This window comes from Bombus affinis, unplaced genomic scaffold (assembly GCF_024516045.1).
Source record: "Bombus affinis isolate iyBomAffi1 unplaced genomic scaffold, iyBomAffi1.2 ctg00000059.1, whole genome shotgun sequence".
NCBI lineage: Eukaryota > Metazoa > Arthropoda > Insecta > Hymenoptera > Apidae > Bombus > Bombus affinis.
In genome coordinates this window covers 521,519-537,208 of record NW_026108820.1, presented here as the reverse complement: position 1 = coordinate 537,208, position 15,690 = coordinate 521,519, and the positions used below count along the sequence as shown (strand labels likewise).

Genomic DNA, 15,690 nt, shown 5'->3' with positions numbered 1-15,690 from the left:
GTCCGGAAAGTGTCTTTCTTTCAAAGAGACGTCTTTTTCAACGACGCATCTTTATACAAACATAAAACCTAATCTGTCGAACATTGTGATCTTTAGTTTGATAAAACAAAACGGATCATAGGTAATTCAATAAAATAATATAAAACGGAAAATGTGCATCCATTATTTCCTTATAGAACGAAAGAAACTTTTCGGACGACCTAATAGTTTCGTATTGCCATAAACGGAGAAAATTCGAACTTTCTAAGTAACGTAAACTAAAACTCGAAATTCGTTAAAGTAAAATTGAGGAAAAATCAAACATTGTGCATAGTAACTTTCTAAATTTTTATGTACAATGTTCGTCGTAATAATATCAACGATAGAATATAATCAGAAGAGTACGCGTGCGATAAATTCGATCGTGCGTTTAAAAAGAAATAAATGAAAATTTCAATAAGAACGTAGTTGGCGATTTAATAGAATTTCAATAGAATTTCAATAATGGACAAGAATTTCGTTATTTGTCCGGTAACGTCGTTGTGTCCATTTTCGTAAAAGCCAGATTACGATTGCACGTTTTTCTCGATTCGAAGCTTCGTCGAGTTTAATCCGGCGACCGGTTTAGGCTACAGTATGTTTCAAATTTCCAGCCCTTTGTATGCAGAAAAATCATTCGGCTCGATGAACCGCGTGAAATGTAGAAGTTCACTGATTCAGCGAACGAAAATAAATCGCATGCAATATTAAATCGATATCGTCGACCTGACGGCGAACTTTCTCTTTGGAATCTCGTATCTTGGACACGTCGAATCAAACTTTCGAAATTCGATATTTCCACCGATTCAATGCTACTCGTATGACTTTTTTTTGCGTGGGGAGGGGAAAATGCTATTACGCATGCCCAGTGACCCGCATCACTGGGTTATCTGGGAGTCAGTCGGATGTCGTTGCCATACCCACTAAAAACCCCTCCTCCTTCTTCCTCCGCATAGAGGGCAGACAACCCCGGTAAAACCTGTCGGCAGTCATCAGGGTTGTCCTTTCGTGCCCCGTTGTATCTACTTCTTCGGGCAGTTACTGCTCATGTCGTCCTCTCAGCCAGTTCAGAATACTGGGCTGGTCTCCTTCTGCGGTTTTTCGTTGTTTCATGTTCTTGCCCTCATTGCTCCGCGTAGTTGTTGTTTCGCTCGTTCTCCTCCTTGCCTCTTCCCAGGCCCTCGCTGTCACCCTCCTGTGACACATGACGGTCTTGCAGAATTGCCTGAATTTATTCCAGCTCTCGTCCTTGGCGGTCACCGTGGCGATCAGATTGCCCACGTCTATCTTCCCGCCCAGAGCGTTCTCCAGCTCGATCCTTCTGTCCGTCCACTTCGGGCACGCGAAGAGGGCGTGCTCTGCATCGTCGTTCGGGTCTCCACAGTCGAGACAGTTGCTGTCGCTGTCCTTGCCATTCCTTTTCCTATAGACACCGAAGCTCCCATGCCCGGTTAGCAGCTGCATGGTGTGGTGATCGATGTCCATCTTCTTTTTGGTAAATAGCAGCGCACTCGGTATTAATTTCTTTGTGATATTTTCCTTTTTGTAGTTGTTCCACTCCTTCTGCCAGTCCTCTTGGGCCTTCTTGCGAATCGCCTCCAGTTCCTCCTTCAGCTTGCTGCCGTCATCCGTGCCAATCCTGGACCCATGGATCTTGTTCCTCTCGTAGGTCTCTCCGAGCATCTTTATCTTTATGTAAATCGGGAGATTCCCGGTCAACACGCAAAGTGCCGCGTGGGAGACGGTACGGTATGCCGTCGTTGTTATGCACAGGGCCGTTCGTTGTGCTCGTTTCAGCTTTTTCCTGTTCTTATCGGTATTCGCTGCTCTAGCCCACACCGGTGCTCCGTAAGTTACGATGGACTCCCACACATTGTAGTAGAGCCTACGAGCCAAGCTGGGCGGCCCGTTGATGTTGGGTAGAATTCCCCTAAGGGCTCCTATTAACTTGTCGGCTCTGTTACACACCATCTCGATATGCGCACCGAACCTCCGACTGGAGTCGATGACGACTCCGGGATACCTGATGCGATCGACCGTTTCGATGTCCGAGGAGCCCAACCTGAGTTTCACCACTCTCGGCACTCGCAAGCTTGTGATGAGCATGACCTCCGTCTTTTCTCTCGCCAGGGTGAGTCCGACACTCGTGCACCAATCGTTGGCGATCCTTAGCATCTTGTTGACCTTGGCGGAGGCCTCTTCGTTCCTCCCGACGGAACATGTGATGGCCAGATCATCCGCGAAGGCGGTTGCTCTGACCATTGGCATGTTGTCGAGTCTCTCGAGCAACCGGTCGTATACCAAGTTCCACAGGAATGGTCCGAGGATGGATCCCTGCGGAACTCCCGCCGCCACCTCGTGCTCCACCGTGCCGTGCTGGTTGCTCACGATGATCCTCCTTCCGGATAGGTAACTGCCGATTAGCCTTTTGACCTTCCATGGCAGCTTCCTCTTGTCAAATTCCTCGTATATGATCTTCCAGCTGAGCGAATTGAAGGCATTGCTAATATCCAGGGTGATCATCACGCATACTACCTTCTTCCGTTTGCAGATGTTGGCAAACTTCATCACCTGCGTGATGGCATCTACCGTACTCCTCTTCTTTCTGAAGCCATATTGCCTCCGATGGAACGGGTCCATTCCGATGCATCTCTCGATGATCTTCTTAAAGCATTTTTCCCAGATCTTGCTCATGGTTGGGAGTATGCTTATCGGCCGGTACGCGTTAGGGAGACAGGGATCCTTTCCCGGTTTCCTTAGCAGTATTACTCTAGCCGTCTTCCAGCAGTCTGGGATCCTTCCTGATTCGGTGATGCCGTTGAACGCCCTTGTCACGAGCTCGCTCCTGCGACTCGCTACCAGCTTCGCGATCTCGCCCGGCACGCCATCGACTCCTGCAGCCTTCTTGGTGTTCATTCTTCCGGCGGCATCGACGACATCGCCTTCGCCGATGGTGACGCTGAGGCTAATATCTCCTTCTTCTTCGGTCTCTGCCTCTTCGCGGCCCTCATAATGGGGGGGGGGGGGGTCCGTGTCCCAAGGTGAATAGCCTCTGTAGGACTGCCTTCACCATGTCGATCTGCATGTCGTTGGTTGGTCCCTTGCTTTTACATTTCTTCATGACCGTGCGATAGGGTTTGCCCCAAGGGTCGCTCTCCAGCATCTTGCAGTATTCTGCCCAAGCTGTTTTTTTTTCTGCGGGCGATCTCCTTTTTTAACTGCCTTCGGATCTCCTTGTAGGCGTTGACGAGGGGCTCGGTGTTGCCGGCATTCTTCCTCCTTTCTCTCGTCACCTTCCTGAGCGCTTTGTGCGCCTGCGCTCTCAGTTCCGCGATCATCGGGTTTCACCAGTAGTTCGCGTACTTGCGGCTCGCCGCACAGTTCGACTTCCTTAGCATCCCTTCGCACGTACCTTCGATGCTCTTTTGCAAGGGTTCGGCCCCATCCTCTCCGATAGCCGCGCTGAGGTCCTCCTTCTTCATTGTGTCGTCGAATCTGCTCAGGAACTCCTCCGGCGACATGTCCTTGGTCACGTACCTGTAGAACTTCGATACGGTTCGGGTCTTCCTCGCCTTAAACCTGTGGAGCACGTACAGATGGTCCGAGGCCGAGTATTTGTCCAAGACCGCGCTTCCGGCGTGTATCTCGCTGACCTTGTTGGATACGCTTATTATGTCGGGGAAGCTCGTCTTCCCGTTCATGAAGAAGGTGTACTTTTCCTTGAGCCTCAATGGAAACACCCGGTGGCCGCTTAGTGCCTCCATTAAGACTCACCCTCTCTTGTCTGTGGTCGATCCTCCCCAACAGGTTGACTTTGCGTTGAAGTCTCCCGCCACGACGACCTTGTCGTGTCTTCTAGCAACGCTCTTCGTCATAGTCGACAGCGTGTCTATGTATTTGGAGTATGCTAGCTTATTTATGTTGGGCGAACAGTATCCGCTGAAGCAGAAGACGTCGCCGATGCGGACGCCCACTATCCCGTCGCTCTTGACCTCTGTTGTTTCATCAGGCAGTTTGCCATTGAGGAGTGTGACCCATATCGAGGCGTCTCCTTTGGTGTCATTAAACCAGTGCGGTAGCTGCCTGTTCGGCTCGGAAATTATTATTATATCCGGCCTAAGTTCGATCGCGCATTGGTGCATCATGTCCTGCGCCAGCTTGCATCTGTTGAGGTTTATCTGCAGTATCCTCATCTATTCGCTTTCAACCGCCTTCTATATTCTGGACAAGCCAGGGATCCGGTTACGTGGTCAAATTTCACTCCTTTCTCCTTGCTGCAGATGGAGCAGCAGGGTGCGTTGACGCAAGCAGCTATCGTGTGGTCTTTGGCTCCGCACTTCCTCCAAATCTCCTTTCCAGGGCTTATCGCCGTGCATTTGTTCGCGATATGTCCGAACATGTGACATCTGAAGCACTTTACCACATTGGGTAGTGCCTTTATCGAGGCTATCGTCAAGCCGGTTCTGATCTTCCGGCTCGCCCCCTCTTTGGCCAGATAGGCTTTCGGCATCGTCACTATTGCCGATTGGGTGCCCCACGGCGCCATTTTTAGGGTCTTTACTTCGACCTCAGTGATGTCGCTTATGCCCAGTTGCATTACTATCTCCCTGGCTAGTTCTTCCTTGCCTACGAGCGGGTCTATATCCCTGATCTCTACGGAGGTCTTGTCGCGCATTGGTAGCGCTCTCACCTTGCCTCTTAGCGCCGTGTTCATATCCGCCGCGGTCTTTTTGGCGTTGCTACCTGCTTTCAGCTCGATCAGAATGTCACCTGTTCTGGTCCTCCTAATTCCACAGCTCTTTTTTAGGGTCTCCCTTGCCCCCATCAAGTCTTTGTAGACCTGGATCCACTCCTTGTCTTGCCCTACTTTGACGAGGATGGCTTCTGGTCTGATACGTATCCTCTTCGGTCCCTCCGGCCTCTTTGGCTTGTCCAATGCCGCCCTTCCTGCGTTCGCCTTCCTGACCACACTCGTATGACTTTGATATTTGTCGATACTCCCCGGTACACGTGTAACGACATTTGCGACTTCGACGCATGGAAAATCCGTCTCGTAAAATGTGCGCTAGCCTGTGCTGAACTGGTGAATGATTGCCACGTTAGAACGAAGTAGCTTCAATAAATAATTGATATGCAGCGACATAAAGAAAGTAGTGGCAAAGTAAAAATTTTAATATAAATCTTTCGATGGATTCAAAGGCGTAATAAAAAAAGGTAATAAAAAGATTTCGAAGCAGAACTAGATTATTTGAAATTCTCTGACGAAAATGCTACGATAGAAGGTCCTTTAGTGCGGAAATTACGTTACAGAATTTTTTCGAATGGAAAGAACACAATGTAGTTATTGATTTTGAAGAACGTTCCATAAAATATTGAGTTACTTAAGCTGCTTATATTTTGATTTTTGTAAATAAGCAAACGCGTATTGTTTATCATTTTATTGTTAACTTATTTATTCCATCTTTTCTATTATTCGTTATTTAATATTAAAAATTACACTTATTTTCTTAAAGTTGATTCATATAATTATCATGCTTTCCTTTATGAATTAATTGAATGTTAACGCGTCGCGTAATTTATAAGTATTAAGAAAAATCGTTTATTCGAGTGCATTATTCACCTGGTGTAATGTCACTCAATTAAGAAGCACGAAAGAATATATTCTTGTTCGATTTATCACGAAAAATAAAATCTTGCACGTGTGTACAAGCTGTTGGTTTCATCCAAAAACTACGACGCATGGGATAGAGAAACAGATATATATGCAAATGCACGTAATATATAAGAGAGAAACGTATGTACGAGTCCATAAATCGAAGTACGAACTGAAAAGGGAAATTTAAATTTTATCGAAAATTCTACTTCTAATCGACGTCTGCGTAAGATACGAGGACTAGCTGTTGGCGAGATACGGAAGCAATTTGTAGGTTCGAAGGGGAATATCGAGAAACTGGTGGAATACGCGAAGCTGTCGCCATATTTTAACGTCTAATAACTTCCAATGGCTGTCTGATATCCGCACGGTAACATTTCGAACGAAATAACGAGAGCGATTCGCAAAAGAAAATATCGACTCGCAACATTCGTTCTGGGCACGTGCTGCGTGAGCGCGTCTGCGTAATCCGTTTTTAACGGGCGAAAAAGTCAGTTTTATTGCTAAAGCGAACGTACTAGGAAAAAAGTAGCGAAGCGTAGAACTTTAAAAATAAAACAACATTTTTCCACGCTATATTCCTTCTGATATTTACGAAGCCTTCGTGTGCCAAAAGAATCTGACATTCTAATGTGACAATAAACAGGAAATCTTTTAAGCAAAAAGAAAAGAAAAATACACATATCTCGAGTTCTCATTGGGATTAGGGGCGTGTAACGAATCTTCATTTGGATTAACCATTGTTGTTATACGATATGGATAGTATTTACTGGTACCGACATGATTACAGTACCGATATGGTACAGAGTTGGCAAGTAACTGTGGCAATTAGATACTCGAGATGCCAATGACAATGATCTTAGGTTCAATAACGAATCCACGGTCAAAGGGATAACAAATACGTCTTCTTCCAAAGTCTAAGTCGTACTGAGCTTACTTGTCCACAATTCAAGTGTAACTCAACTTACTTGTCTACGATATAAGTAGAACTCAACTTACTTGTCTACAGTATAAGTAGAACTCCCTCAGTCCAAATGGAACTGCACTTATATACTCGTCTCTGTACCCCTCGGGTCAACTATATTTTTAAGGAGATCTATACAATTACTCCATAGCTTTGTTAGGTAAAAACGTCCATGCCATGACCGTGGCTACGTTTAGCGACCAGTTGTGTCACTTCGAGCCCAAGCCTACTGTCATAAATCTCGGGTAAACATAGTCGGATTAAATCATAAACAACTACTTCTGAGTTTTATTATTTAAGTGCAGCTATAATAAAAAGTCTAGACTAAAGTATTGGGGGTCTTCCCAAAAATTCCAAAAGAAAGGCCCCGATGTCCTTTTATCTCCAACACGTATATAGGAGAAACAAAATAGTATAGTAATTTTTTAATTGCACACTAAATTAGTATTAAATTCCATACGATATTTTCAAAGATCTTGTATCTTTGAATCTATCAGATTTGTTTTTAGATACAAAAGAAAATTAATAAAAATGTGACTTAATTTTATTCATTCTTTTGTACTGTTCGATCGTTCTTCACTATGATACGGTTTCAACGAAGAAACGTTTTATTTATGCTCAAGTGAGAGTTTTCTAAATCAAGATGAGAAGACAATTGTGCAGCCCGAATGTGAATGTGGCAAACTATGGCGAGCCTCAAATCGTCATAGAGGAAAGCACATCGGGCGAAGAGGAAGAGGAAGGGCGAAGGAACGAGTCGCCTCCGCGTTGCATAGATCCCGATTCGACACCCTTAAATCCTCATCTATTGTCTCCCTGGCGAGAGGTCAGGAAACGCTCTCTACCGACTCCGCAATGTACTTCCGGGATAACCGCATCACAGGTACTGTCTGATGGTCATATCTAGAAGAACATACTTGCTTACGGGCCACATCCCCTTTCTTGATAATGTACTTTTAGTGTATCCTGTTAGCTTAACAAAACATAACGTTGTCCAACGTTTGCATAATATATTTAAATATATTCCTATTAGGTCATTTGTTGTCTGTATATTATCGCTTTCGATTTTGTCTTGGACTTCGATAGGTAATCCAATGACAATCAGGTGTATCCTCACCTCTTCATCCATTTCCCTTTTTACTTCCAATATTAGTCGTTCTTTCTCTATTGCATATTCTACGAACGAACCTGAAAGGTATTTACAGTTGTAAGCATATCGTATTGCCGGCCAACCTTTATTCTTAAAGGCTTTGATAAATGCTTCTTTCCAATCTTCCCAGTTGTGTCCTCCAGCTTTCAGTAGATTTGTTTGGTACCACCTTTTTGCTGTTTTTCCTAGGTACTTTCTCAAACCTTTGACTTTTCTTCATCGCATTTATTTTGTATTTTTTGCATTCCTCTTCATACTCTGATATCCAGTTTGTGGCTTTCTGAGTTCCTTCTAATCGTTCTATATTGTTGTTTGTTTCAACTATTTCCCTCTTATCTCGTCTTTAAAGGGTCTCTAGAAGTTTTTCCATGTCCACGTTGAGTTTCTCCATTTCCGTCTTTGTTTTTCTTGTGGATGTTATTTATGCTTCCTCTAAGACAATGTCTCGGAATACGAAGTTTGAATCCGTATCGGTATCAGTGCTGCTGTCTCATCGTCTATTGGGAGTTTAATATTTCGATTCTGAAGTCTGAAAATCGAGTTTTTTTTATTATGAAATGATTTGATAAAATACAAAAATGAACAACAATTAATATGCGTCTATAACAATCAATAACGATGATTATCTAAACGGGAAATTATAAGTCTTTGGTGCAATGTTTACCTGAACGTCCTGAGCTACCGATCTTTCTTCTTCAGTCTTTAAATCTTAAATCTTCAGTCTTTACAATCTTAAACAACTATTCTATAACCTTGTCTGTCTCTCTAATGTAACTCTCTGTCCGTCCGTCTGGGGAACACGTACTTCTTCAACTGCTCGTCCGTATCGATCTCTCCGTTAAACACAGCCTGTCGTGCTACCCGTGTTACGTCGCCTAAACATCTGCATGCCAGCCCTCGCGACCGGACAGCCAGCGGCCTGCGTAACGTCACTCCGACCCTCAATAAACCTAAGGACCCAATATATTCTTTCGCTGTCACTGTATTGTATCAACAGGCGTCTTCATTCAACCCCTTTGTCCTGAAGAATTTCTTAAGCCAAACATATTTTCGAAGCACATCTGGTTTTTAGAGAGGTCCTTGGGTTTATTAGGCGCGCTGAAAAAATACGGAGAAAGCGAACACGCACCCATCGGGAAGAATCGAATAGCTAGCTAATAAAACAATCAGGTTTTTCCATGAACAAGGTCACCTATCAACCACGATGGTAGGAGGCCTTCAAGTATCAGCGTAGGGCATAACCAATCGACATCGCGGATCGTTACCCTCACTTTTCTTAACGAAAAGTGTGAACAACGAATCCGCGTTCGTCATGCAAAAGGGCACACCCACACTGAACTTTCTTCCATCTCAACGCAAGAGCGACCAGCTAGTCAAAATTCTAACGCCTAACGTCTAACTCTGAACAGAACGCCAATTCAAGTCGATCCGTGACATTGCCAAACATTCGCTTATTCTATTAAGTATCATATCGTGCTACGTCCACCAAGAGACTAAGTTCAATTGTAAGAGCATTGCTCTATATTGTATACATCTATATTATCTGCATGCGATAAAGTTGTTAATTGTTTATATCTTTTCAACGGCGTTACTACTTTGTGTGATTGTATAAAGTGCTGGAAATATACATTATTATAACTCTGACTCCCAGTGTTATACCGCATTAACCACCCCGATTATCCTAACCGAAATACGGGGATCGAACTATTCGTGGTGTCGATTATTCTAATCGTAACGGGAATTTACGACTCCCGTTGACGCGTATTCTAACGACCGCGTCTCCCCGCGATAGCTCGAATTTACAACCCGTAAAATAAAAAGAATCCCTATCCTACATGAACTCTAGGGATTTCACATATTTACTAAATTTAGTTTTCTAGTTTATTACGCAAATTCTAGTTAACTGTAAATTTCAATGTTTATAATAAATAATTAAAATCTCTTTCATTTTAATCATTTAAACTACTATAACTTATTACGATTTGCGCTTTGAATAGTTAATCAACAGAGTTCAGTCTAACGAAAAAGTATTCCGTCCACAGCGATCGTCAGCGCTAGACACGCGCCGTCCGTACGGACGACATAGGCCGTGAGTATTCAGCACTCAAAGGGTTTATCGTCTGTGATAAAGCTTTTAGTTTCGAAAGCTCTGTTAAACTCGTTATGGTAAAATTAATAGACACTATAATCTTAACGAATTATCTTTTGTATTCGTAAGAGGCCCGACGATTTCTTTATTATGGGAAAATAATTTCAGCGATATTTTTCGCTTTTAACGCGTTTGCAGCGCGTACGCGTATATCCTTGCCTGTTGCGCGTTATACGTTTTAACGTATGTGCATAATTTTCTATCTACCAAATACGCGCAGCATTTAACGAAGCAGAGCGAAACGTTTGTAAAATTGAAATGTTAGAACGATGTTTCCGATAAAATTCTTTGTTCCCGGCAGGTTGAACTGCGAGACCGATGCGTTTAAAAGTGCAATTTTCGAGGAATTAAACGCACGAAATTCTGAATATTAGTTCCTTCGTTATGCCTTTGTCATATTCGTTTCTATCTTTATCATTATTCGACAGGTTATTCGCAACTCGTGCAACGAAATAGGAGGATATCCATACGTTGATCCAAATTTCTTCTTTCAATCATATAATTGGCTTTCTTTTGCATAAAACGATATTATCGAAACGTTATCATAGATATAATCTGGTTCTGGAAAAAATCGAAGAACGTCGTGTGAAAATCGATTTTAATTTAAATTGTCTTAAATATCCTTTAACGAATACGTCGTATTCTTTCGTTCTATTACGTTTAAATTAACAGTTATCGTCCTTTATGTCGGCCATTTCCTTCGTTTACGTTCTTTTTCACTTTCTGCCGTAATAGATCAGCCACGGATAGTCCATTTCGACGAATAGTTTCTCTCGATCGACGTGGAAACCGTCGAAAAGAAAGATTCAGGATATTGTAGCCGTTCGCCGATAAGGAGCGCCATTTACGCCGAAGGAGATCCGTTCTCTTAGAACGTTCATAGAGCTCTGGGTCTTTTCGTTCTATAGGATTAATATAAATCTAGAAATTGTACAGCCCAACTTTAAGTCTATCGCAGCTTCGTTCGAACGACGTTACATCGTCCTGTACAAATTTCGATTCCTCCGATGAAACGTGTATTCACAGCAAAGTACATTTTTCTATAATCTTATTATGGCTTGCGAAAGTGTTCGAATAATCATGATCGTTCCGAGGTGACGCGTATCACACGAACAATAGAAAACTCGGAAAATACCGAAAGGTCGGATGTTACCGGCGTTCGTACGGTAAAATCGTAAAATTGATTTCGATAACTTAACATCGTACGTGCGTTTCAGTTTAGTTGACTATTTGATCGATTAAAAGTTCAATTAATCTATTTACTTTGTTCGCGCGGTGCCGGCGTTAAAATTTCGAAAAAAAAACGCGCAGTTAGGAGAAAGCTGGAAACACATCGTATAATACGAGACTCGGATAGCCGAAACTTCACTGAGCTGGCGGAAATTTTGCGTAGGATCGCGTACTATGCCAAACATTTTGAAATCCCGTTAACGCTGCAACGAGACACGACTGTCATGATTATGTTCGTTACATCAGTTGCGACTCTTCAATTTTTGTACTTTCGAGTCTGTCCCTATTTTAGCGATAATAAAACATATTTGTAACGTTGGGAGAAGATTTTTAATCAAGAAAATTGAAACGAAAATGTGCGATCTTTTTTCATTTTCTTCAAAACGAAGGTATCCTCTAACGTTGTAAGAACGTAATTGGGTCGACCCATACATAACTCGAGCTGAAATGATCGAAAGGGCGTAGCAGGCTTTTTTTTTATTTATTACAAGCGTACAGTTTTGTCAGGTTCAGCCAAATATTAGGTTGCCCCAAAAGTGTCTTTCCTCTACGAATATGTCTTTTACGACAATGCATCTTTATACAAACACGACAGCTAATCTGTCAAATGTCGTGGTCTTTACCTTAATAGAACAAAATGGAACGTACGTAGTTCGATAAAATAAAGGAAACAAGAAACGTCGTGCGTCTATTATTCTCTTATAAAACGAAAGACTCTTTTGTTGTACAACCTGATATTTGAACTATCGATAATTTTCGAGAAAGGTCCTGTAACTTCCATATACATTTTCCGATCCATTTCAAATTTTTCCAATACAATTGTTGGGAATATGATACATTTACACTGTACATGTGAATGTGTGTGTAAGCATCAGAGGACGTCCGGGTCTTGGTTGAGACAAAAGACAAGAGCCAGTCGTTAGAAGTATCTGGAAGAGTCGGTTGACAACAAGCGTGCGTGCGAGTAGGTTTTTGAGGTCTTAAGAGTATAAGATATACGTATAACAGTTGTGTGCTAAATAAAGGGAATTATTTGTATTTCCGAATCCATTCTATATCTTTTCAGCATAATATATTTAAAGAAAAAGATTGATCGTACCTTCTGATCTGAAAAAATAGCTCTGTTTTTATACATTATACATTATACATGTGTATGGGAATTAACTAGTGTCTATATAGTTTCACACTGACAAAATAGTTTCGAGTTACTTGAAAATAGTTGCTTGATTCAAGCAACTGTACGCGTTAACAAAATAGTTCCAACTTACTTGAAAATAGTTGCTTGATTCAAGCAACTGTACGCGTTAACAAAATAGCTTCGAGTTATTTGAAAATACTTGCTTCACTCAACTGCACACATTAATAAAGTAGTTTCAAGTTACTTGAAAATAGTTGCTTGATTGAGGTAACTTGACCAATCTGAATCATCATAAAAACTTGGAAGGATATTTCAGACAAAATTACAGGTTCACATTGGCAAAATGATTTTAACTTACTTGAAAATAGTTGCTTGATTCAAGCAACTGTACACGTTAACAAAATAGTTTCAAGTAACTTGAAAATAGTTGCTTGATTCAGGTAACTTGACCAATCTGAATCATCATAAAAACTTGGAAAGATATTTCAAGCAAAATTACAGATTCACATTGGTAAAATAATAGGTTCACATTGACAAAATGGTTTCGAATTGCTTGAATTCAAATCGTTTGACGAAGCAACATGACCAATCTGAATAGTTTAATTGTCATCTTTATCCAAGACTCGCATAGTCAATCGAGCCATTCGGAAATCACATTGACCAACTCCAAAATTGAAAAGTAGAGAAAAGTAATTACAAGTATCGCAAGTGGTGAGACAATATGCGATAAAAATGAAAAGATGAGCGTGGCGTTAAGCTCTAAGGAACTAGAGGTTTTGTGAGAATCAATCGTGTACTTGGACGATGAAATTGCGAAATTATGAGATTGTCCAAAGATGAAGTTGGTCAATTTGACTTTCGCCAGGCTCGATCGTCACTACGACAGTTCTCGCGTATCGAAACTATCTTGATGTTTGTGTGGACAGGTGAGACGAATGAGCGATCGTGGCGGAGAAGGATCAGGACATTCGGTCGTTACGATGGAATCAGTGTTACCGACTTTATTTGGCCGTCGCGAATCAGTCGCCTGTTTTCCTTTTGGAGGCGTGACGAGAATATTACCAAATCGTCGAGACCCAGCGTCCAGAATGTCCGCACCACCGAGCGGTAGAGGAAATACGCACTATCTTCGGTTGGACATTATGGACGACATCGCATACCTAAGAGCGAGGGAGGTAAGGATCTTTCGTTTATTCTTTTTCACTTTCTACCGTAATAGATCAGCCACAGATAGTCCACTTCGACGAATAGTTTTTTTCGATCGACGAGGAAACCGTCGAAAAGAAAGATTTAGGATATTGCAGCCGTTCGCCGATCAGGAGCGCCATTTACGCCGAAGGAGATCCGTTCTCTTAGAACGTTCATAGAGTCGCCTGTCTACCGTATTGGGTCTGCCTCCCTGCTATTCCTTTGTCTATATGCTGTCGATGGCTTCAGCGCTTGAGAAAGCTAAAAAGACCAGATGTGGAGTTTTCCTAGAAGTGGTGACCACTTCAACAAAAATAAACGAAAGATCCTTACCTCCCTCGCTCTTAGGTATGCGATGTCGTCCATAATGTCCAACCGAAGATAGTGCGTACTTCTTCTACCGCTCGGTGGTGCGGACATTCTGGACGCTGGGTCTCGACGATTTGGTAATATTCTCGTCACGCCTCCAAAAGGAAAACAGGCGGCTGATTCGCGACGGCCAAACAAAGTCGGTAACACTGATTCCATCGTAACGACCGAATGTCCTGATCCTTCTCCGCCACGATCGCTCATTCGTCTCACCTGTCCACACAAACATCAAAATAGTTTCGATACGCGAGAACTGTCGTAGTGACGATCGAGCCTGGCGAAAGTCAAATTGACCAACTTCATCTTTGGACAATCTCATAATTTCGCAATTTCATCGTCCAAGTACACGATTGATTCTCACAAAACCTCTAGTTTCTTAGAGCTTAACGCCACGCTCATCTTTTCACTTTTATCGCATATTGTCTCACCACTTGCGATACTTGTAATTACTTTTCTCTACTTTTCAATTTTGGAGTTGGTCAATGTGATTTCCAAATGGCTCGATTGACTATGCGAGTCTTGGATAAAGATGACAATTAAACTATTCAGATTAGTCATGTTTATTATTTTCCTATCCTTATTTTTTATAGACTTAAAACAAAAAACAAACAACAAAGAAATCTACAACATCAATCGGCTGATGAACTCCATAGTTAAGTTCGAGCCACCTCTTGTAAAGAAAGAAATAATACAATGCAAAAGGTGCCAAAGGTACGGCCACACGCAGAAATACTGCAATCATAACTTCCGGTGCGTAAAATGTGCAGGTAATCACCCCACTGACCAACGCACTAAATCCCCGGAAACCCCCGCCAAGTGTATCCACTGTCAAGGAGAGCATCCTGCGAACTACAAAGGATGCTCAGCCTACAAAACACTACATAATATAAAGTATCCAAAACTGAGACCCAAGGACATAACCACACAAGAACCTAAACACCAAAAACTCACCACACCAACAGTATCCTATGCGCAGGCAACGCAAGGAAATGTAAACAACTCGAAAACACACAGTGTACACACAGAAAATACAATTCCCACCCCACAAAACACAGACAACTTTACCAGACTCGAAAAACTTATCGAGAAGCAAACTGAGCAAATTAACAACTTGCTGTCACTACTCACACTCTTCATGGACAAATTCATACGCACAGAAGCAAAATAAAACCAATGCGAATAGCTCTGTGGAACGCCAACGGTCTAGCTCAGCACAAATTTGAACTAGAACTATTCTTAAAACAACAGCAAATCGATGTGATGCTCATATCCGAAACCCACTTCACCGACAAAAACTACCTCAAAATACACGGCTACAACTTCTACCACCCAACACCCGAGCGGAAAGGCCCACGGCGGCACCGGAATCATAATCAAATCAAACATCAAGCACTACGAACTTCCACCATTCCAGAAAGACTACCTCCAAGCAACAAACGTAGCAATAGAAGACTGTCATGGTACAATCACCACTTCAGCTGTATACTGCCCTCCCAGACACTCCATCGCCAAAGAAGACTTTGACAACTTCCTGGACACCCTGGGCAATAGATTCATAGCCGGAGGAGACTACAACGCCAAACACACCCAATGGGGCAGCAGACTGGTTACAGTAAGAGGCAAAAACCTCCTCAACAGCATAATAACCAACAACCTCAACTACCTTACCACATACGAACCCACACACTGGCTCACCGACACAAACAAAATACACGATCTCTTTGATTTCCTCATAACTATAAATATCTCGTCAAGACACGTCCAAATCAATTCCTCGGCTGATCTCTCCTCCGACCATTCCCCCGTGATAGTAACAGTCATTTCAACAATC

General features: G+C 42.5%; 1 protein-coding gene and 1 long non-coding RNA gene across 8 annotated transcripts in view; one reads left to right on the top strand and one right to left on the bottom strand.

Moving 5' to 3' along the window:
• Positions 1-15,690, bottom strand: part of LOC126926808 (A disintegrin and metalloproteinase with thrombospondin motifs 3-like) — a 163,004-nt gene that overhangs the window by 137,105 nt on the left and 10,209 nt on the right. Inside the window, exon 3 of one of the 7 annotated variants that reach the window (XR_007714895.1) lies at positions 13,678-14,072. The exons of the other annotated variants lie outside the window; for them this stretch is intronic. The gene's annotated coding sequence lies outside the window, so the exon portion shown is untranslated. Of the gene's footprint in view, positions 1-13,677; positions 14,073-15,690 lie in introns of those variants that run through there. 7 annotated transcript variants of the gene reach the window in all.
• Positions 7,297-13,288, top strand: LOC126926906 (uncharacterized). Its single transcript, XR_007715009.1, has 2 exons — positions 7,297-7,518; positions 13,229-13,288. It is a non-coding gene; the product is annotated as an uncharacterized LOC126926906 (long non-coding RNA).